This window comes from Tachypleus tridentatus, chromosome 2 (genome assembly GCF_004210375.1).
Source record: "Tachypleus tridentatus isolate NWPU-2018 chromosome 2, ASM421037v1, whole genome shotgun sequence".
NCBI lineage: Eukaryota > Metazoa > Arthropoda > Merostomata > Xiphosura > Limulidae > Tachypleus > Tachypleus tridentatus.
The window spans coordinates 87,719,252-87,735,334 of NC_134826.1; the positions used below are offsets into that span (position 1 = coordinate 87,719,252).

Consider the following 16,083-nt stretch of genomic DNA (forward strand, 5'->3'; position numbering starts at 1 on the left):
TTCTGAAATTTCTATTTACTGTTCTAGCACCTATTCTATCTACTTCTTTATGGTCTATTCTGCACATTTGTATTTAGTTTTCTAGTTCCTATTCTATTACGTTCTCTATGATCTATTCTGAAATTTCTATTTAGTTTTCTATTACTTATTCTATTACGTTCTATTTACTTCTTTATGGTCTATTCTGGACATCTCTATCTAGTTTTCTAGTACTTATTCTATTATGTTCGATCTAGTCATTATGATCTATTATGAAATTTCTATTTAGTTTTATAGTACTTATTCTACTACGTTCTTTATGGTTCATTCTTAACATTTCTATTCAGTTTTGTAGTACTTATTGTATTACGTTCTCTATGGTCTATTCTGAACATTTCTATTTAGTTTTAATACTTATTCCATTAAGTTCTATTTAGTTCTTTATGGTCTATTCTGGACATCTCTATCTAGTTTTCTAGTACTTATTCTATTACGTTTTTTACAGTCTATTCTGAACATTTCTATTTAGTTTTCTAGTATTTATTCTATCCAGTTCTTTATGGTTTATTCTGAACATTTCTATTCAGTTTTCTAGTACATATTCTATTATGTTCTATCTAGTTCTTTATGGTCCATTCTGAAATTTCTATTTAGTTTTCTAGTACTTATTCTATTACATTCTCTAGTTCTGTAAGGTCTGTTCTGCACATTTGTATTTAGTTTTATAGTACTTATTGTATTACGTTCTCTATAGTCTATTCTGAACATTTCCATTTAGTTTTTAATACTTATTCTATTACATTCTACCTACTTCTTTATGGGTTTTTTCTGGACATCTCTATCTAGTTTTCTATTACTTATTCTATTACGTTTTTTTATTCTTCTATGATTTATTCTGAAACATTTCTATTCAGGTTTCTAGTACTTATTCTATCTAGTTCATTATGGACTATTCTGAACATTTCTATTTAGTTTACTAGTACTTATTCTATCTAGTTCTTTATGGTTTATTGTGAAAACTTCTATTTAGGTTTCTAGTACTTATTCTATCTAGTTCTTTATGGTATATTCTGAATATTTCCATTTAGTTTTCTACTACTTATTCTATTACATTCTGTATGGCCTATTCTAAAATTTCTATTTAGTTTTCTAGTACTTATTCTATTACGTTCTATCTAGTTCTTTGTGGTTTATTCTGAATATTTCTCTTTAGTGTTCTAGTTCTTTATGGTGTATTCTGAAATTTTTATTTAGCTTTCTAGTACTCATTCTATCTAATTCTTTATGGTGTATTCTGAAATTTCTATTTAGTTTTCTAATACTTATTGTATTACGTTCTCTAGTACTTTATGGTCTATTTTGGACATCTCTATTTAGTTTTCTAGTACTTATTCTATCTAATTCTTTATGGTCTATTCTGAACATTTCCATTTAGTTTTCTAGTACTTATTCTATTACATTCTGTATTCTGCACATTTCTATTTAGGTGTTTTCTGAAATTTCTATTTAGTTTCTAGTACTTATTTTATTACGTTCTATCTAGTTCTTTATGGTCTATTCTGAAATTTCTATTTAGGTTTCTAGTACTAATTCTATCTAGTTCTTTGTGGTTTATTCTGAACATTTCTATTTAGTTTTCTAGTATTTATGGTGTATTCTGAAATTTTTATTTAGTTTTCTAGTACGTATTCTATTACATTTTGTATGGTCTATTCTGAAATTTCTATTTAGTTTTCTAGTACTTATACTATCTAGTTCTCTGTGGTTTATTCTGAAGATTTCTATTTAGTTTTCTAGTTGTTTACGGTCTATTCTGAAACTTTCTATTTAGTTTTCTACTACTTATTGTATTACGTTGTCTAGTACTTTATGGTCTATTTTTATCATGCCTATTTAGTTTGAAGTACTTATTCTGGTGTATGCTGAACATTTCTATTTAGTTTTTAATACATATTCTATTACTTTCTATCTAGTTCTTTATGGTCTATTCTGGAGATTTCCATTTAGTTTTCTAGTACTTATTCTACTACGTTCTTTATGGTTTATTCTGAACATTTCTATTTAGTTTTCTAGTACGTATACTATAACGTTCTTTATCGTATATTCTGCACATTTCTATTCAGTGTTCTAGTTCTTATTCTATTACGTTCTATCTAAATCTTTAGGGTCTATTCTGAAATTTCTATTTACTTTTCTAGCACTTATTCTATCTACTTTTTACGGTCTATTCTGCACATTTGTATTTAATTTTCTAGTTCCTATTCTATTACGTTCTCTAAGATCTATTCTGAAATTTCTATTTAGTTTTCTATTACTTGTTCTATTACGTTCTATTTACTTCTTTATGGTCTATTCTGGACATCTCTAGTACTTATTCTATCTAGTTCTTTATGGTCTATTTTGGACATCTCTAGTACTTATTCTATCTAGTTCTTTATGATCTATTCTGAATATTTCTATTTAGTTTTCTAGTACTTATTCTATCTACTTCTTTATTGTCTATTGCGAACATTTCCATTTAGTTTTCTAGTACTTATTCTATCTAATTCTTTATTGTCTATTGCGAACATTTCCATTTAGTTTTCTAGTACTTATTCTATTACGTTCTGTATGGTCTATTCTGAAATTTCTATTTATTTTTCTGGTATTTATTGTATCCAGTTCTTTTTCGTTTATTCTGGACATTTGTATTTAGTTTTCTATTTCTTTAAAGTTTATTCTGAACATTTCCATTTAGGTTTCTAGTACTCATTCTATTACATTTTGTATGGTGTATTCTGAAATTTCTATTTAGTTTTCTAGTTTTTTATGGTGTATTCTGAAATTTTTATTTAGTTTTCTAGTACTTATTCTATCTAGTTCTTTGTGGTTTATTCTGAATATTTCTATTTAGTTTTCTAGTTGTTTATGATCTATTCTGAAATTTTTATTTAGTTTTCTAGTACTTATTCTATCTAGTTCTTTATGGTGTATTCTGAACATTTCTATTTAGTTTTCTAGTACGTATACTATAACGTTCTTTCGTTCTTTATCGTATATTCTGCATATTTCTATTTAGTGTTCTAGTACTTATTCTATTACTTTCTATCTAGTTATTTATGGTCTATTCTGGAGATTTCCATTTAGTTTTCTAGTACTTATTGTATTACGTTCTATCTAGATCTTTATGGTCTATTCTGAAATTTCTATTTACTGTTCTAGCACCTATTCTATCTACTTCTTTATGGTCTATTCTTCACATTTGTATTTAGTTTTCTAGTTCCTATTCTATTACGTTCTCTATGATCTATTCTGAAATTTCTATTTAGTTTTCTATTACTTATTCTATTACGTTCTATTTACTTCTTTATGGTCTATTCTGGACATCTCTATCTAGTTTTCTAGTACTTATTCTATTATGTTCGATCTAGTCATTATGATCTATTATGAAATTTCTATTTAGTTTTATAGTACTTATTCTACTACGTTCTTTATGGTTCATTCTTAACATTTCTATTCAGTTTTGTAGTACTTATTGTATTACGTTCTCTATGGTCTATTCTGAACATTTCTATTTAGTTTTTAATACTTATTCCATTAAGTTCTATTTAGTTCTTTATGGTCTATTCTGGACATCTCTATCTAGTTTTCTAGTACTTATTCTATTACGTTTTTTACAGTCTATTCTGAACATTTCTATTTAGTTTTCTAGTATTTATTCTATCCAGTTCTTTATGGTTTATTCTGAACATTTCTATTCAGTTTTCTAGTACATATTCTATTATGTTCTATCTAGTTCTTTATGGTCCATTCTGAAATTTCTATTTAGTTTTCTAGTACTTATTCTATTACATTCTCTATAGTCTATTCTGAACATTTCCATTTAGTTTTTAATACTTATTCTATTACATTCTACCTACTTCTTTATGGGTTTTTTTCTGGACATCTCTATCTAGTTTTCTATTACTTATTCTATTACGTTTTTACGATTTATTCGAAACATTTCTATTCAGGTTTCTAGTACTTATTCTATCTAGTTCATTATGGACTATTCTGAACATTTCTATTTAGTTTACTAATACTTATTCTATCTAGTTCTTTATGGTTTATTGTGAAAACTTCTATTTAGGTTTCTAGTACTTATTCTATCTAGTTCTTTATGGTATATTCTGAATATTTCCATTTAGTTTTCTACTACTTATTCTATTACATTCTGTATGGCCTATTCTAAAATTTCTATTTAGTTTTCTAGTACTTATTCTATTACGTTCTATCTAGTTCTTTGTGGTTTATTCTGAATATTTCTCTTTAGTGTTCTAGTTCTTTATGGTGTATTCTGAAATTTTTATTTAGCTTTCTAGTACTCATTCTATCTAATTCTTTATGGTGTATTCTGAAATTTCTATTTAGTTTTCTAATACTTATTGTATTACGTTCTCTAGTACTTTATGGTCTATTTTGGACATCTCTATTTAGTTTTCTAGTACTTATTCTATCTAATTCTTTATGGTCTATTCTGAACATTTCCATTTAGTTTTCTAGTACTTATTCTATTACATTCTGTAAGGTGTTTTCTGAAATTTCTATTTCGTTTCTAGTACTTATTTTATTACGTTCTATCTAGTTCTTTATGGTCTATTCTGAAATTTCTATTTAGGTTTCTAGTACTAATTCTATCTAGTTCTTTGTGGTTTATTCTGAACATTTCTATTTAGTTTTCTAGTATTTATGGTGTATTCTGAAATTTTTATTTAGTTTTCTAGTACGTATTCTATTACATTTTGTATGGTCTATTCTGAAATTTCTATTTAGTTTTCTAGTACTTATACTATCTAGTTCTCTGTGGTTTATTCTGAACATTTCTATTTAGTTTTCTAGTTGTTTACGGTCTATTCTGAAATTTTTATTTAGTTTTCTAGTACTTTTTCTATCTAGGTTTTTATGGCCTATTCTGAAACTTTCTATTTAGTTTTCTAATACTTATTGTATTACGTTGTCTAGTACTTTATGGTCTATTTTTATCATGCCTATTTAGTTTTGAAGTACTTATTCTGGTGTATGCTGAACATTTCTATTTAGTTTTTAATACATATTCTATTACTTTCTATGTAGTTCTTTATGGTCTATTCTGGAGATTTCCATTTAGTTTTCTAGTACTTATTCTATTACGTTTTTTATGGTTTATTCTGAACATTTCTATTTAGTTTTCTAGTACGTATACTATAACGTTCTTTCGTTCTTTATCGTATATTCTGCACATTTCTATTTAGTGTTCTAGTACTTATTCTATTACGTTCTATCTAGATCAGGGGTGTGCAACATTTTTCGTCGGTGGGCCATATAACCAACTTCATCAATCAAGCGGGGCCACTTAAAAAACAAGCTTATTCGTGTACATGCACAATAAATTAAAAAAAATTCTCAAAATGCAAGCAACAATATTTTATATTTTTGCATGAGTGATCATTTTAGTGCGACACTTGAAATTTAGAGTCCTTGCAGAGCTTGTCAATATAAGCTTTGACAGAAGTGGTTGCCACTCTTAACTGACTGGTCAAATGTTCATCAGTCAGCTGACTTCTACATTTGGTTTTGATGAGCTTTATTTTGGAGAAAAATTGCTCACAGCAGTAGGTGCTACCAAAAAGGGAGGCAATTCTTTGTGCATGACGGGACAAATTGGGAAACTTTTCACGTACACAGAGTTTGTAAAAAGTCTAGCAAACTGTTTTCAGAGAATTTCCTTTTAGTGTCCATGTCAGCCTGCAGTTCAATGAGTTCCATTTGGCAATCATCAGGACTGTCTTCCACTGCCAAATCAAAAGGTTGAGCGAACAATTTCAATCTAATTTCAGTTTGTCTGAAATCTGGAAATCTGTTTGCAAACTCATCACGCAGCTTTTGTACACTGGTTCCATATTTGGTGCAATCCAGATTAGGAAATTCCAGTTTCCTGGTTGCAAGACATGTAAAATGGGTCAATATGGCTCTTCTCAACTGAACCTGGAAAAGTTCCAATTTCTTCTCAAAAGCACAAATATGCTCAAACAACTTATTCACAAGTTGACTTTTCCCTTGTAGTTTTAAGTTTAAATCAGACAGATGCTGTGTAATGTCTGTGAGGAATGCTAAGTCATTCAGCCAGTTCTCATTGCTCAAGAAGTCCACATTCTGACGTTTGCTCTCCATGAAGAACTTAATCTCCTCTCGCAGATTCCAGAATCTCTTCAAAGTAGCAGCTCTACTAAGCCAACGTACAGCAGAGAAGTACAAAACTTCTGAATACTCACTGTCCAGCTCATCTAAAAAAGTTTTAAATTGTCGATGATTTAATCCTCGTGTTCGAATATAATTTACGCATTGGACGACATTTTTCATGACTTCTGCAAAATCCAGAACTTTGGTGCACAAGCTCTCTTGGTGAATAATGCAATGGCTTACAACTACGTCTTGTGCTCCAATTGCAGTTAGAAATTTCTTGGTGAATCCATTTGTCCTACCTGTCATGGAAGGAGCACCATCTGTTGTAACACCACATAATTTATAAGGATTCAGTTCAAACTTTTCTACAACCTTAAGCACTTGTTCACAAATATCCTGTCCTGTGGTTGTGGAGGAAAGGCTTGCCATATCTAAAACTCTTCGAAAACATCAAAGCCTGCAGTAACAGCTCTGATGAAAATGACAAGTTGGGATGTGTCATTGATATCAGTGCTTTCATCCAAAGCCAGACTGAAAGCTTCACACGAATTCAATCTCTCTTTCAAAGTTTCTTTGATGTCCTCTGAAAGATCTTTTGTCCTGCGTGAGACAGTAAAGCGGGAAAGGCTAGTTTGCTCCACCAAATATATTTTCTCTGGACATGCATATTCTGTGAATATTGTTAAACAATTTTAATAAATTCTCCATCACTGAAAGGCTTTCCTTTTCTGCCATACATTCACAAAGCTTAAAACTCAGTTTTGTCACCAGTTCTGAATTTTTCTTGAAAGTGGTAAAAACACCTTGTTGCTTTTCAATGGATGTTTTAAATGTTTTTGTCCTTTCGTGCCTGACCAACAATTTCATCAAACTGGGAGGAGTGCTTAGTTGCGTAATGTCGCTTAATATTGTACTCTTTCATGACTGCAATTGTAGTTTGACAGACGAGGCAGACAACACCTTGATTATGTGGGACAACAAGATATTTTGTGCACCATTCACTGTTGAATAACCTTCCCTCATCATCAATTTTTCGTTTCTTAACTGCTGACATTTTACTAGTCCTGAAATCAAAACAAAATTATTCTCACGAAAATAGCAAAGTAGAAAAAAAACATAGAATTTATTTACACATGGAACCTCTTATGGACAGAAACACATGTTTCTAAATTGGCATCCGATCATAGCCTTCCGGTACTTAAATTAATTGAGAATAGCAAAATACAGTGTGACCTCGCCTATTCGCGGTTCGCCATTCGCGGCCCCGCATATTCGCGGGTTATGCGCGAACTGCGTTTTGTAGGTCACAGAGACTGAAAGGGCTTTTCGAGGAGATTTCTGTTGTATTTACTCAATCAAGCCGTTTTATCAATTGTCGTCTTCACCAAACAAGATTGGACTGCTATTGGCTGACTGCCTCAGCTTCCCCAACAACGCAAACGGCAAAGCACAGCCCGGTAACGCACGGTACAATTTAGTGAAATACATAACAGTATGCAATATTGCTACATTATTACTGCATCAATGAGTATAAGTATCATTAGTGTTTGGGAAGCATTTCATATAGTATATAATCGCATACATATATGTTTTAAAACTGCATCCAATATTCGCGGTTTTTCGCTATTCGCGGGAGGGTAAAGAACGTAACCCCCGCGAATAACGAGGTCACACTGTACATAGAATCAGATGCATCTGAAAGCAAAAATTTTAATAAATTCAGTAAAGTCACAACAATATGCTAAATAATAATCAATTTACCTTCAATCTCTTGTAGTAACTGTAAAGGTAATAAAATTTTCACCAATAATGAATGACGGACAGCAGAGGTTAGGGAAAATTGTCGCCAGCGGGCGAAGGCGAGGTTCAGGACATGACGTTGAGTCATAGACAATAGTGCTAGTGCACGTCACCTATTCATGCCCTAAGGAGGCCGACCAATCGAATTCGGCCTGCTCCTCTCTAGCAAAGATAATTTTAGAAGTTTGTCGAGACGAAGCCTGGGAATCCCGTAGGATCGATGCTTTTAAAAATATTCCATTTGCGTTGGATTACAGATCAGGCCACATGGTTAGATTACAACAACTAGGGCCACACTAAATGGCTTGGCGGGCCGGGTTGTGGCCCGCGGGCCGCCTGTTGCACACCCCTGATCTAGATCTTTATGGACTATTCTGAAATTTCTATTTACTTTTCTAGCACTTATTCTATCTACTTTTTTATGGTCTATTCTGCACATTTGTATTTAATTTTCTAGTTCCTATTCTATTACGTTCTCTAAGATCTATTCTGAAATTTCTATTTAGTTTTCTATTACTTATTCTATTTCGTTCTATTTACTTCTTTATGATCTATTCTGAACATCTCTAGTACTTATTCTATCTAGTTCTTTATGGTCTATTTTGGACATCTCTAGTACTTATTCTATCTAGTTCTTTATGATCTATTCTGAATATTTCTATTTAGTTTTCTAGTACTTATTGTATTACGTTCTCTTGTACTTTATGGGCTATTTTGGTCATCTCTATTTAGTTTTCTAATACTTATTGTATTACGTTCTCTAGTACTTTATGGGCTATTTTGGTCATCTCTATTTAGTTTTATAGTACTTGATGTATTACGTTATCTATGGCCTATTCTGAAACTTTCTATTTAGTTTTCTAATACTTATTGTATTACGTTGTCTAGTACTTTATGGTCTATTTTTATCATGCCTATTTAGTTTTGAAGTACTTATTCTGGTGTATGCTGAACATTTCTATTTAGTTTTTAATACATATTCTATTACTTTCTATCTAGTTCTTTATGGTATATTCTGGAGATTTCCATTTAGTTTTCTAGTACTTATTCTACTACGTTCTTTATGGTTTATTCTGAACATTTCTATTTAGTTTTCTAGTACGTATACTGTAACGTTCTTTCGTTCTTTATCGTATATTCTGCACATTTCTATTTAGTGTTCTAGTTCTTATTCTGTTACGTTCTATCTAAATCTTTATGGTCTATTCTGAAATTTCTATTTACTTTTCTAGCACTTATTCTATCTACTTTTTTACGGTCTATTCTGCACATTTGTATTTAATTTTGTAGTTCCTATTCTATTACGTTCTCTAAGATCTATTCTGAAATTTCTATTTAGTTTTTTATTACTTGTTCTATTACGTTCTATTTACTTCTTTATGGTCTATTCTGGACATCTCTAGTACTTATTCTATCTAGTTCTTTATGGTCTATTTTGGACATCTCTAGTACTTATTCTATCTAGTTCTTTATGATCTATTCTGAATATTTCTATTTAGTTTTCTAGTACTTATTCTATCTAATTCTTTATTGTCTATTGCGAACATTTCCATTTAGTTTTCTAGTACTTATTCTATTACGTTCTGTATGGTCTATTCTGAAATTTCTATTTATTTTTCTGGTATTTATTGTATCCAGTTCTTTTTCGTTCATTCTGGACATTTGTATTTAGTTTTCTATTTCTTTAAAGTTTATTCTGAACATTTCCATTTAGGTTTCTAGTACTCATTCTATTACATTTTGTATGGTGTATTCTGAAATTTCTATTCAGTTTTCTAGTTTTTTATGGTGTATTCTGAAAATTTTATTTAGTTTTCTAGTACTTATTCTATCTAGTTCTTTGTGGTTTATTCTGAACATTTCTATTTAGTTTTCTAGTTGTTTATGATCTATTCTGAAATTTTTATTTAGTTTTCTACTACTTATTCTATCTAGTTCTTTGTGGTTTATTCTGAATATTTCTATTTAGTTTTCTAGTTGTTTATGATCTATTGTGAAATTTTTATTTAGTTTTCTAGTACGTATACTATAACGTTCTTTCGTTCTTTATCGTATATTCTGCACATTTCTATTTAGTGTTCTAGTACTTATTCTATTACGTTCTATCTATATCTTTAATGCCTATTCTGAAACTTTCTATTTAGTTTTCTATTACTTATTGTATTACGTTCTCTAGAACTTTATGGTCTATTTTGACATCTCTATTTAGTTTTTAATACTTATTCTATTACCTTCTATCTTGTTCTTTATGGTCTATTATGAATATTTCCATTTAGTTTTCTAGTACTTATTCTATTACGTTCTATCTAGTTCCTTATGGTCTATTTTGAAATATCTATTTAGTTTTCTAGTAATTATTGTATCCAGTTCTATCTAGTTGGTTATTGTCTATTTTGAAATCTCTATTTAGTTTTCTAGTACTTATTCTATTACATTTTCTATGGTTTATTCTGAACATTTCTATTTAGCTTTCTAGTACTTATTCTATCTAGTTGTTTATGGTTTATTCTGAAAATTTCTATTTAGTTTTCTAGTACTTATTCTATCTAGTTCTTTATGATCTATTCTGAATATTTCCATTTAGTTTTGTAGTACTTATTCTATTACGTTCTGTATGGTCTATTATGAAATTCCTATTTAGTTTTCTAGTACTTATTCTATCACGTTCTATCTAGTTCTTTATGGTCTATTCTGACATTCGTATTTAGTTTTCTAGTATTTATTGTATCGAGTCCTTTGTGGTTTATTCTGAACATTTCTATTCAGTTTTCTATTTCTTTAAAGTTTGTTCTGAACATTTCTATTTAGTTTTCTAGTTCTTATTTTATCTAGTTCTTTGTGAGCTATTCTGAACATTTCCATGTAGTTTTCTAGTACTTATTCTACTACGTTCTGTATGGTCTATTCTGAAATTTCTATTTAGTTTTGTAATACCTATTGTATTAAGTTTTCTAGTCCTTTATGGTCTATTTTGGACATTTATTTAGTTTTCTAGTACTTATTGTATCGAGTCCTTTGTGGTTTATTCTGAACATTTCTATTCAGTTTTCTATTTCTTTAAAGTTTGTTCTGAACATTTCTATTTAGTTTTCTAGTTCTTATTTTATCTAGTTCTTTATGATCTATTCTTAACATTTCCATGTAGTTTTCTAGTACTTATTCTACTACGTTCTGTATGGTCTATTCTGAAATTTCTATTTAGTTTTGTAATACCTATTGTATTACGTTTTCTAGTCCTTTATGGTCTATTTTGGACATTTATTTAGTTTTCTAGTACTTATTGTATTACGTTCTCTCTGTTCCATTCTGAACATTTCTATTTAGTTTTCAAGTACTTATTCTATCTAGTTCTTTATGGTTTATTCTGAACATTTCCATTTAGTTTTCTACTACTTATTCTGTTAGATTCTGTATGGTTTATTCTGAAATTTTTATTTAGCTTTCTAGTACTCATTGTATGTGGTTGGTTATGGTGAATTCTAAAATTGCTATTTAGTTTTCTAATACTTATTGTATTACGTTCTCTTGTACTTTATGGTCTATTTTGGACATCTCTATTTAGTTTTCTAGTACTTATTCTGCTATGTTCTTTATGGTTTATTCTGAACATTTCTGTTTAGTTTTCTAGTACTTATTCTATCTAGTTATTTATGGTTTATTCTGAACATTTCTATTTAGTTTTCTAGTACTTATTCTATCTAGTTCTTTATGGTTTATTTTGAAATTTCTATTTAGTTTTCTAGTACTTATTCTATCAAGTTCTTTATGGGCTATTCTGAACATTTCTGTTTAGTTTTCTAGTACTTATTCTATTACGTTTTATTTAGTTGTTTATGGTCTATTCTGAACATTTCTGTTTAGTTTTCTAGTACTTATTCTATTATGTTCGATCTAGTCATTATGATCTATTATGAAATTTCTATTTAGTTTTCTAGTACTTATTCTATTAGGTTCTATCTAGTTCTTTATGGTTTATTTTGAACATTTCTAGTTAGTTTTCTAGTACTTATTTTGTTACGTTCTATCTAGTTCTTTATTGTCTATTATTTCTTTGATATTCTATTTCTGCCAATTTCTAGATATAAATTCCATTACTGTCAGCTTAGTAATAATTTCTCGACTTATCCAGTGTGTATTTTGTAAATTCCAGTCTTATTTTTACTGCTACTTGTATAAAGAAGTGTCTGATTTTTACCGTACATTCTGTAAACTATTTGGCTTTCTACTGACTACGCAGTAAATGTTTTTTAGTTATTCACTATATATTCTTTAGGTTCCTGTCCAAATTTTACTGTCTTCTATAAACAAGTCTTTCCTGTCTCTTCTCTAAACTTCCTTTTTCTTATATGTTATTGGCTATTCCATCAAGGACTATTGTAAATTACGTAGTTTACAGGAGATTCCCCTCCTATAAATTCCTAGTTTTCTACTTGCAATTGAGTAATACTTTTCATTTCCCTTCTGCCTATTCTCTAAGTTCTTATCAAATCCTTGGTTAGTTATATATGTTGTTCTATAAACATAGTACATTACATAATTTAAACTTCCACTGTCTCTTTCCCTGGTTTTCTTTTCCACTTATTCAGCTTTAATTTGTGTCACGCTTCATTAATTTCTTATGTTTCTGCTATTATTACAGGAAAGTGGCTGTAGAAAACGAGAGACCGATATTTTAGCTTTATATATTGCCTTATTTGTTAAGTAGTCTTCTAAGACTCCGTATTCCACCACATCTAAGTCCGACTTTTTGTTGTTGTCTTTGCATTACATGATCTTAGCATCTGTACAATTTCTGTATTACTTGGACTATTTTATTTCTATATCGATTCTCGTAACTCGAACCTCTAGAAACTTCTAATAGATTCACGCTGTCTAATTGTATGTCTAAACTTAAGGGTATGACATTTCATCTTTAATCTAATAGGCTTTTTCCTTTCCGTATGTTCTTTTCTTTTAATATTACCTACTGATTTTTAACAGGTTAAAATACAAATAAATATACATTTCTCAACAAATATAAAACCACGTTCGTTTTATACTCTGAACCTTTTATTCTCCAGCAGTATCAGATGATTCTTCACAACAATATTCGTTCACGAACATACACACACTGACCAAGGAACAGTATCCCACGCATTCGATTTTCCTCAACATTTCAAAACACCATCCTCAACAAACGTTCGAACGTTGCACGTCCTTCAAGCCGCACCTTCAGACACATGCTATAAGCGTTCTCTTCGGGCCTTACCATCACTCAGAAAACTTAACACTTTCGAAGTTTTACGCGGTAAACTCGTTCGTTCTCTCTCTTGAGCTCACTTCAGAAATTCTCTGCCCACTAGACCTATCAGAGTAGTAAGAGCTTGTCTCGTGGACAGGTCTTACAACCACCTACAAAGTTGACGCTCTACAAACAGAGGAAGACCAGCTGGCTGGGCTCTCGACCGTCATTCTTCTAGGGCTTTTATACAATCTAATCAACACGTCCCCATTGGAAGCAACTCACTAAAATAATACCAGTTACTAGTAGCACGTGCTGTTCTTACAGTTTCCTGACGCCGTTCACCCCTACCCCCCGTCTTTCTCATTGGAAGACGTTCAACATTCTCTGTATCTCCACCAATAAACGGCTTGCAATCACGAGCCAGCAGCGGCCTGACATGCCACCCATGTGACGTTTCCCCAAGGCCGTCCACCAGGCCAAGCGTCCTTCAGTGGAATGCGGCTCGGCGTCCCTCGTGCGGGCCGGCAAGGTCTAGCCGGACTCAGAACCCGAAGCCGGAACACGACTAGGCAAACAGGCTATCGGCGGTGTAAACACGGCTGCTGCCGACTGGCCTCGGGGTGCCGTGATCAACGAAGACGGCGAGTCCTGTTACTTTATCCGCTTGAGACTGTGAGTCAATCGTACAGAACCGATCATGATGTTTTTATGTGAACCTTGAACCAAAGCAAACCGTAACACTATCTATTTGTCTATTCCCAAACAACGGAATAAAAAAAGAAAGAAAGAAAGAAACGCTACACTAAAACTAAAATCAGTAATTAAACTATAGGAGTGAGTCACAGAAAATGTAATTCATCAAGCCAGAAGAGAGAATACATAGAGGAACGTTGAAACGATAACATTAATAAAGTGGGCAATAACGACAAAAAACTTTAACAAACATGATGCAAAAACATACGAGTTCAAGGATGTGAAGAGAACAGAGGAGGAAACACAAACTCTACAGCGTAATACTGAGTTCAAGGTAAGAGCAGTTCACGGATATACAAACCATCACATCTGTAAAACGTGAGCATGAAATCAAAAGAAACGGGACAAAGAAACCTCCAAGTCGAGGAAGTGAATCAATGACCGCGAGGAATTAGAAAAAAAAGGTCTCAGGTTTGTGATATAAACTGTACGTAACATCGGCTGAAGTGTGATCAGTGAACCTGAAGCGAATACAAGAAGTGTGATACAAAGTCGTATATTTTGTTTTTTAATTTTTCGAGCAAGTTACGCAAGGGCTATCTGTGTTAGCCGTTCCTAATTTAGCAATGTAAGACTAGAGGGAAGTCAGCTAGTCATCAACACCCATCGCCAACTCTTGGGCTATTCCTATCAATGTCACATTATAACACACCCACAGCTGAAAGGGCGAGCATGTTTGGTGCGATGGAGATTGGAACACCCGACCCTCGGATTACGAGTCCAGCAACCTAACCACTTGGCCATGTTGGGCCTAAATCTTAGATTAGTGTAATGTAACACACTAACTGAACACAGGGACTCTTTACGACGAGAAATCCACTTGAAATAAAAATGTATCTCAGAACGGCTAGTGTGGGTATTATCAGTTTTAATACCCATAAACACATGGACGTTTAGGGAAACAAAAATGACTATGTTGAGTATGCTGGTCTAGTGGTTAGCGTGTAGTTCTGCGTATCAGAAGGTCTACAGTTTTAACGCCATGGTCCTGCTAAACATATTAAATAATTTTAGCTATGGGTGCGTTACAAGTGTGACAATCAAATCTTATCAAAACAGGAAAGAGTGCTTTCGATTGGTTGTCGTTCCCTTCTAGTCAGTTAAAATTGGAGGCTGCCGTACCCGAACCTTAACACGTTGGCTCCCAAGCCTATTTTGCCAATACTTTCCAGGGTCCTACTAGTCATTCTACAATCATTCTTTTTCAGAAAGAGTGTATATTTAGTCGTTGTGTTCCAGCCAATAAGTGGCTCCTTAAAAAGAAAATAGAGCACGAATAGACTTACCGGTAGGTCGTGTGGGTTTTATTGGAAGACCTACATGACCCACCGGTGGGTTGTTTAGGAGCCAACATGTTAGGGACCAAGGTGGTGTTATGGCTGAAAACATCAATACGACATAAAAGATACAGCTTTCGAGCAGAGCGAGACAGGATCGCTTAGAAAATCTCGCGAAGGAAGGTAATAAGAAATGATAGACAAACCTATCCAAGCAGAAGTAATAAATATTAATTCGTGTGTATAAGAGGGAACATGCACGGCCTTATGATAAATATAATATTTTCTTGATACCAATAACGAAAACCTGCCAATCACGTAACACGAGGCTTGCTCTGTTCTTGTCGAACTCAGTCCATGGCTACAAGAAGGTTATCCCCAGTTTAAGACTGATATAATTAATTAGCAGACTGAGTAGAACCAAGCGTTATTCTTGTCAGACAGAAAGCTGGAATTTAACAATTATTCTTATAACGCACCTACGACTTAAAAGTTCTTTTTGGAAAGGGTGCAGGTAACGAGCAGCGATCCGTAGAACCTCAGCTCCTCTGTCCGCTAACCACACGAGCCGTGCTTGCTCTTACAACACTGACACGAAACACCAATAATTTATTTATTTGCCTTTCACGAGACTGATAAAAAAAAAATGATGAAACTAATAAATATTATGTAGTGAACAGAACAATATTTACGGGAAAAATGATGCCAGGACGAAACTTTGGAATGACAGTGGATATTAAGTCTGCCAATATGTTTGAAGATATCATAGTATATTAAAATTTACTGTGAAATGTGGTGTTGAAATTAGATTGGATTACATATCAAATAAAAATGAAATATACTGTCATTCATAACTTAGAGAACAGTTAT

General features: G+C 31.9%; 1 protein-coding gene across 4 annotated transcripts in view; it reads right to left on the bottom strand.

Moving 5' to 3' along the window:
- Window positions 1-16,083, bottom strand: part of LOC143244433 (thyroid hormone receptor beta-like) — a 78,185-nt gene that overhangs the window by 26,529 nt on the left and 35,573 nt on the right. Inside the window, exon 1 of one of the 4 annotated variants that reach the window (XM_076489077.1) lies at window positions 13,006-13,647. The exons of the other annotated variants lie outside the window; for them this stretch is intronic. The gene's annotated coding sequence lies outside the window, so the exon portion shown is untranslated. Of the gene's footprint in view, window positions 1-13,005; window positions 13,648-16,083 lie in introns of those variants that run through there. 4 annotated transcript variants of the gene reach the window in all.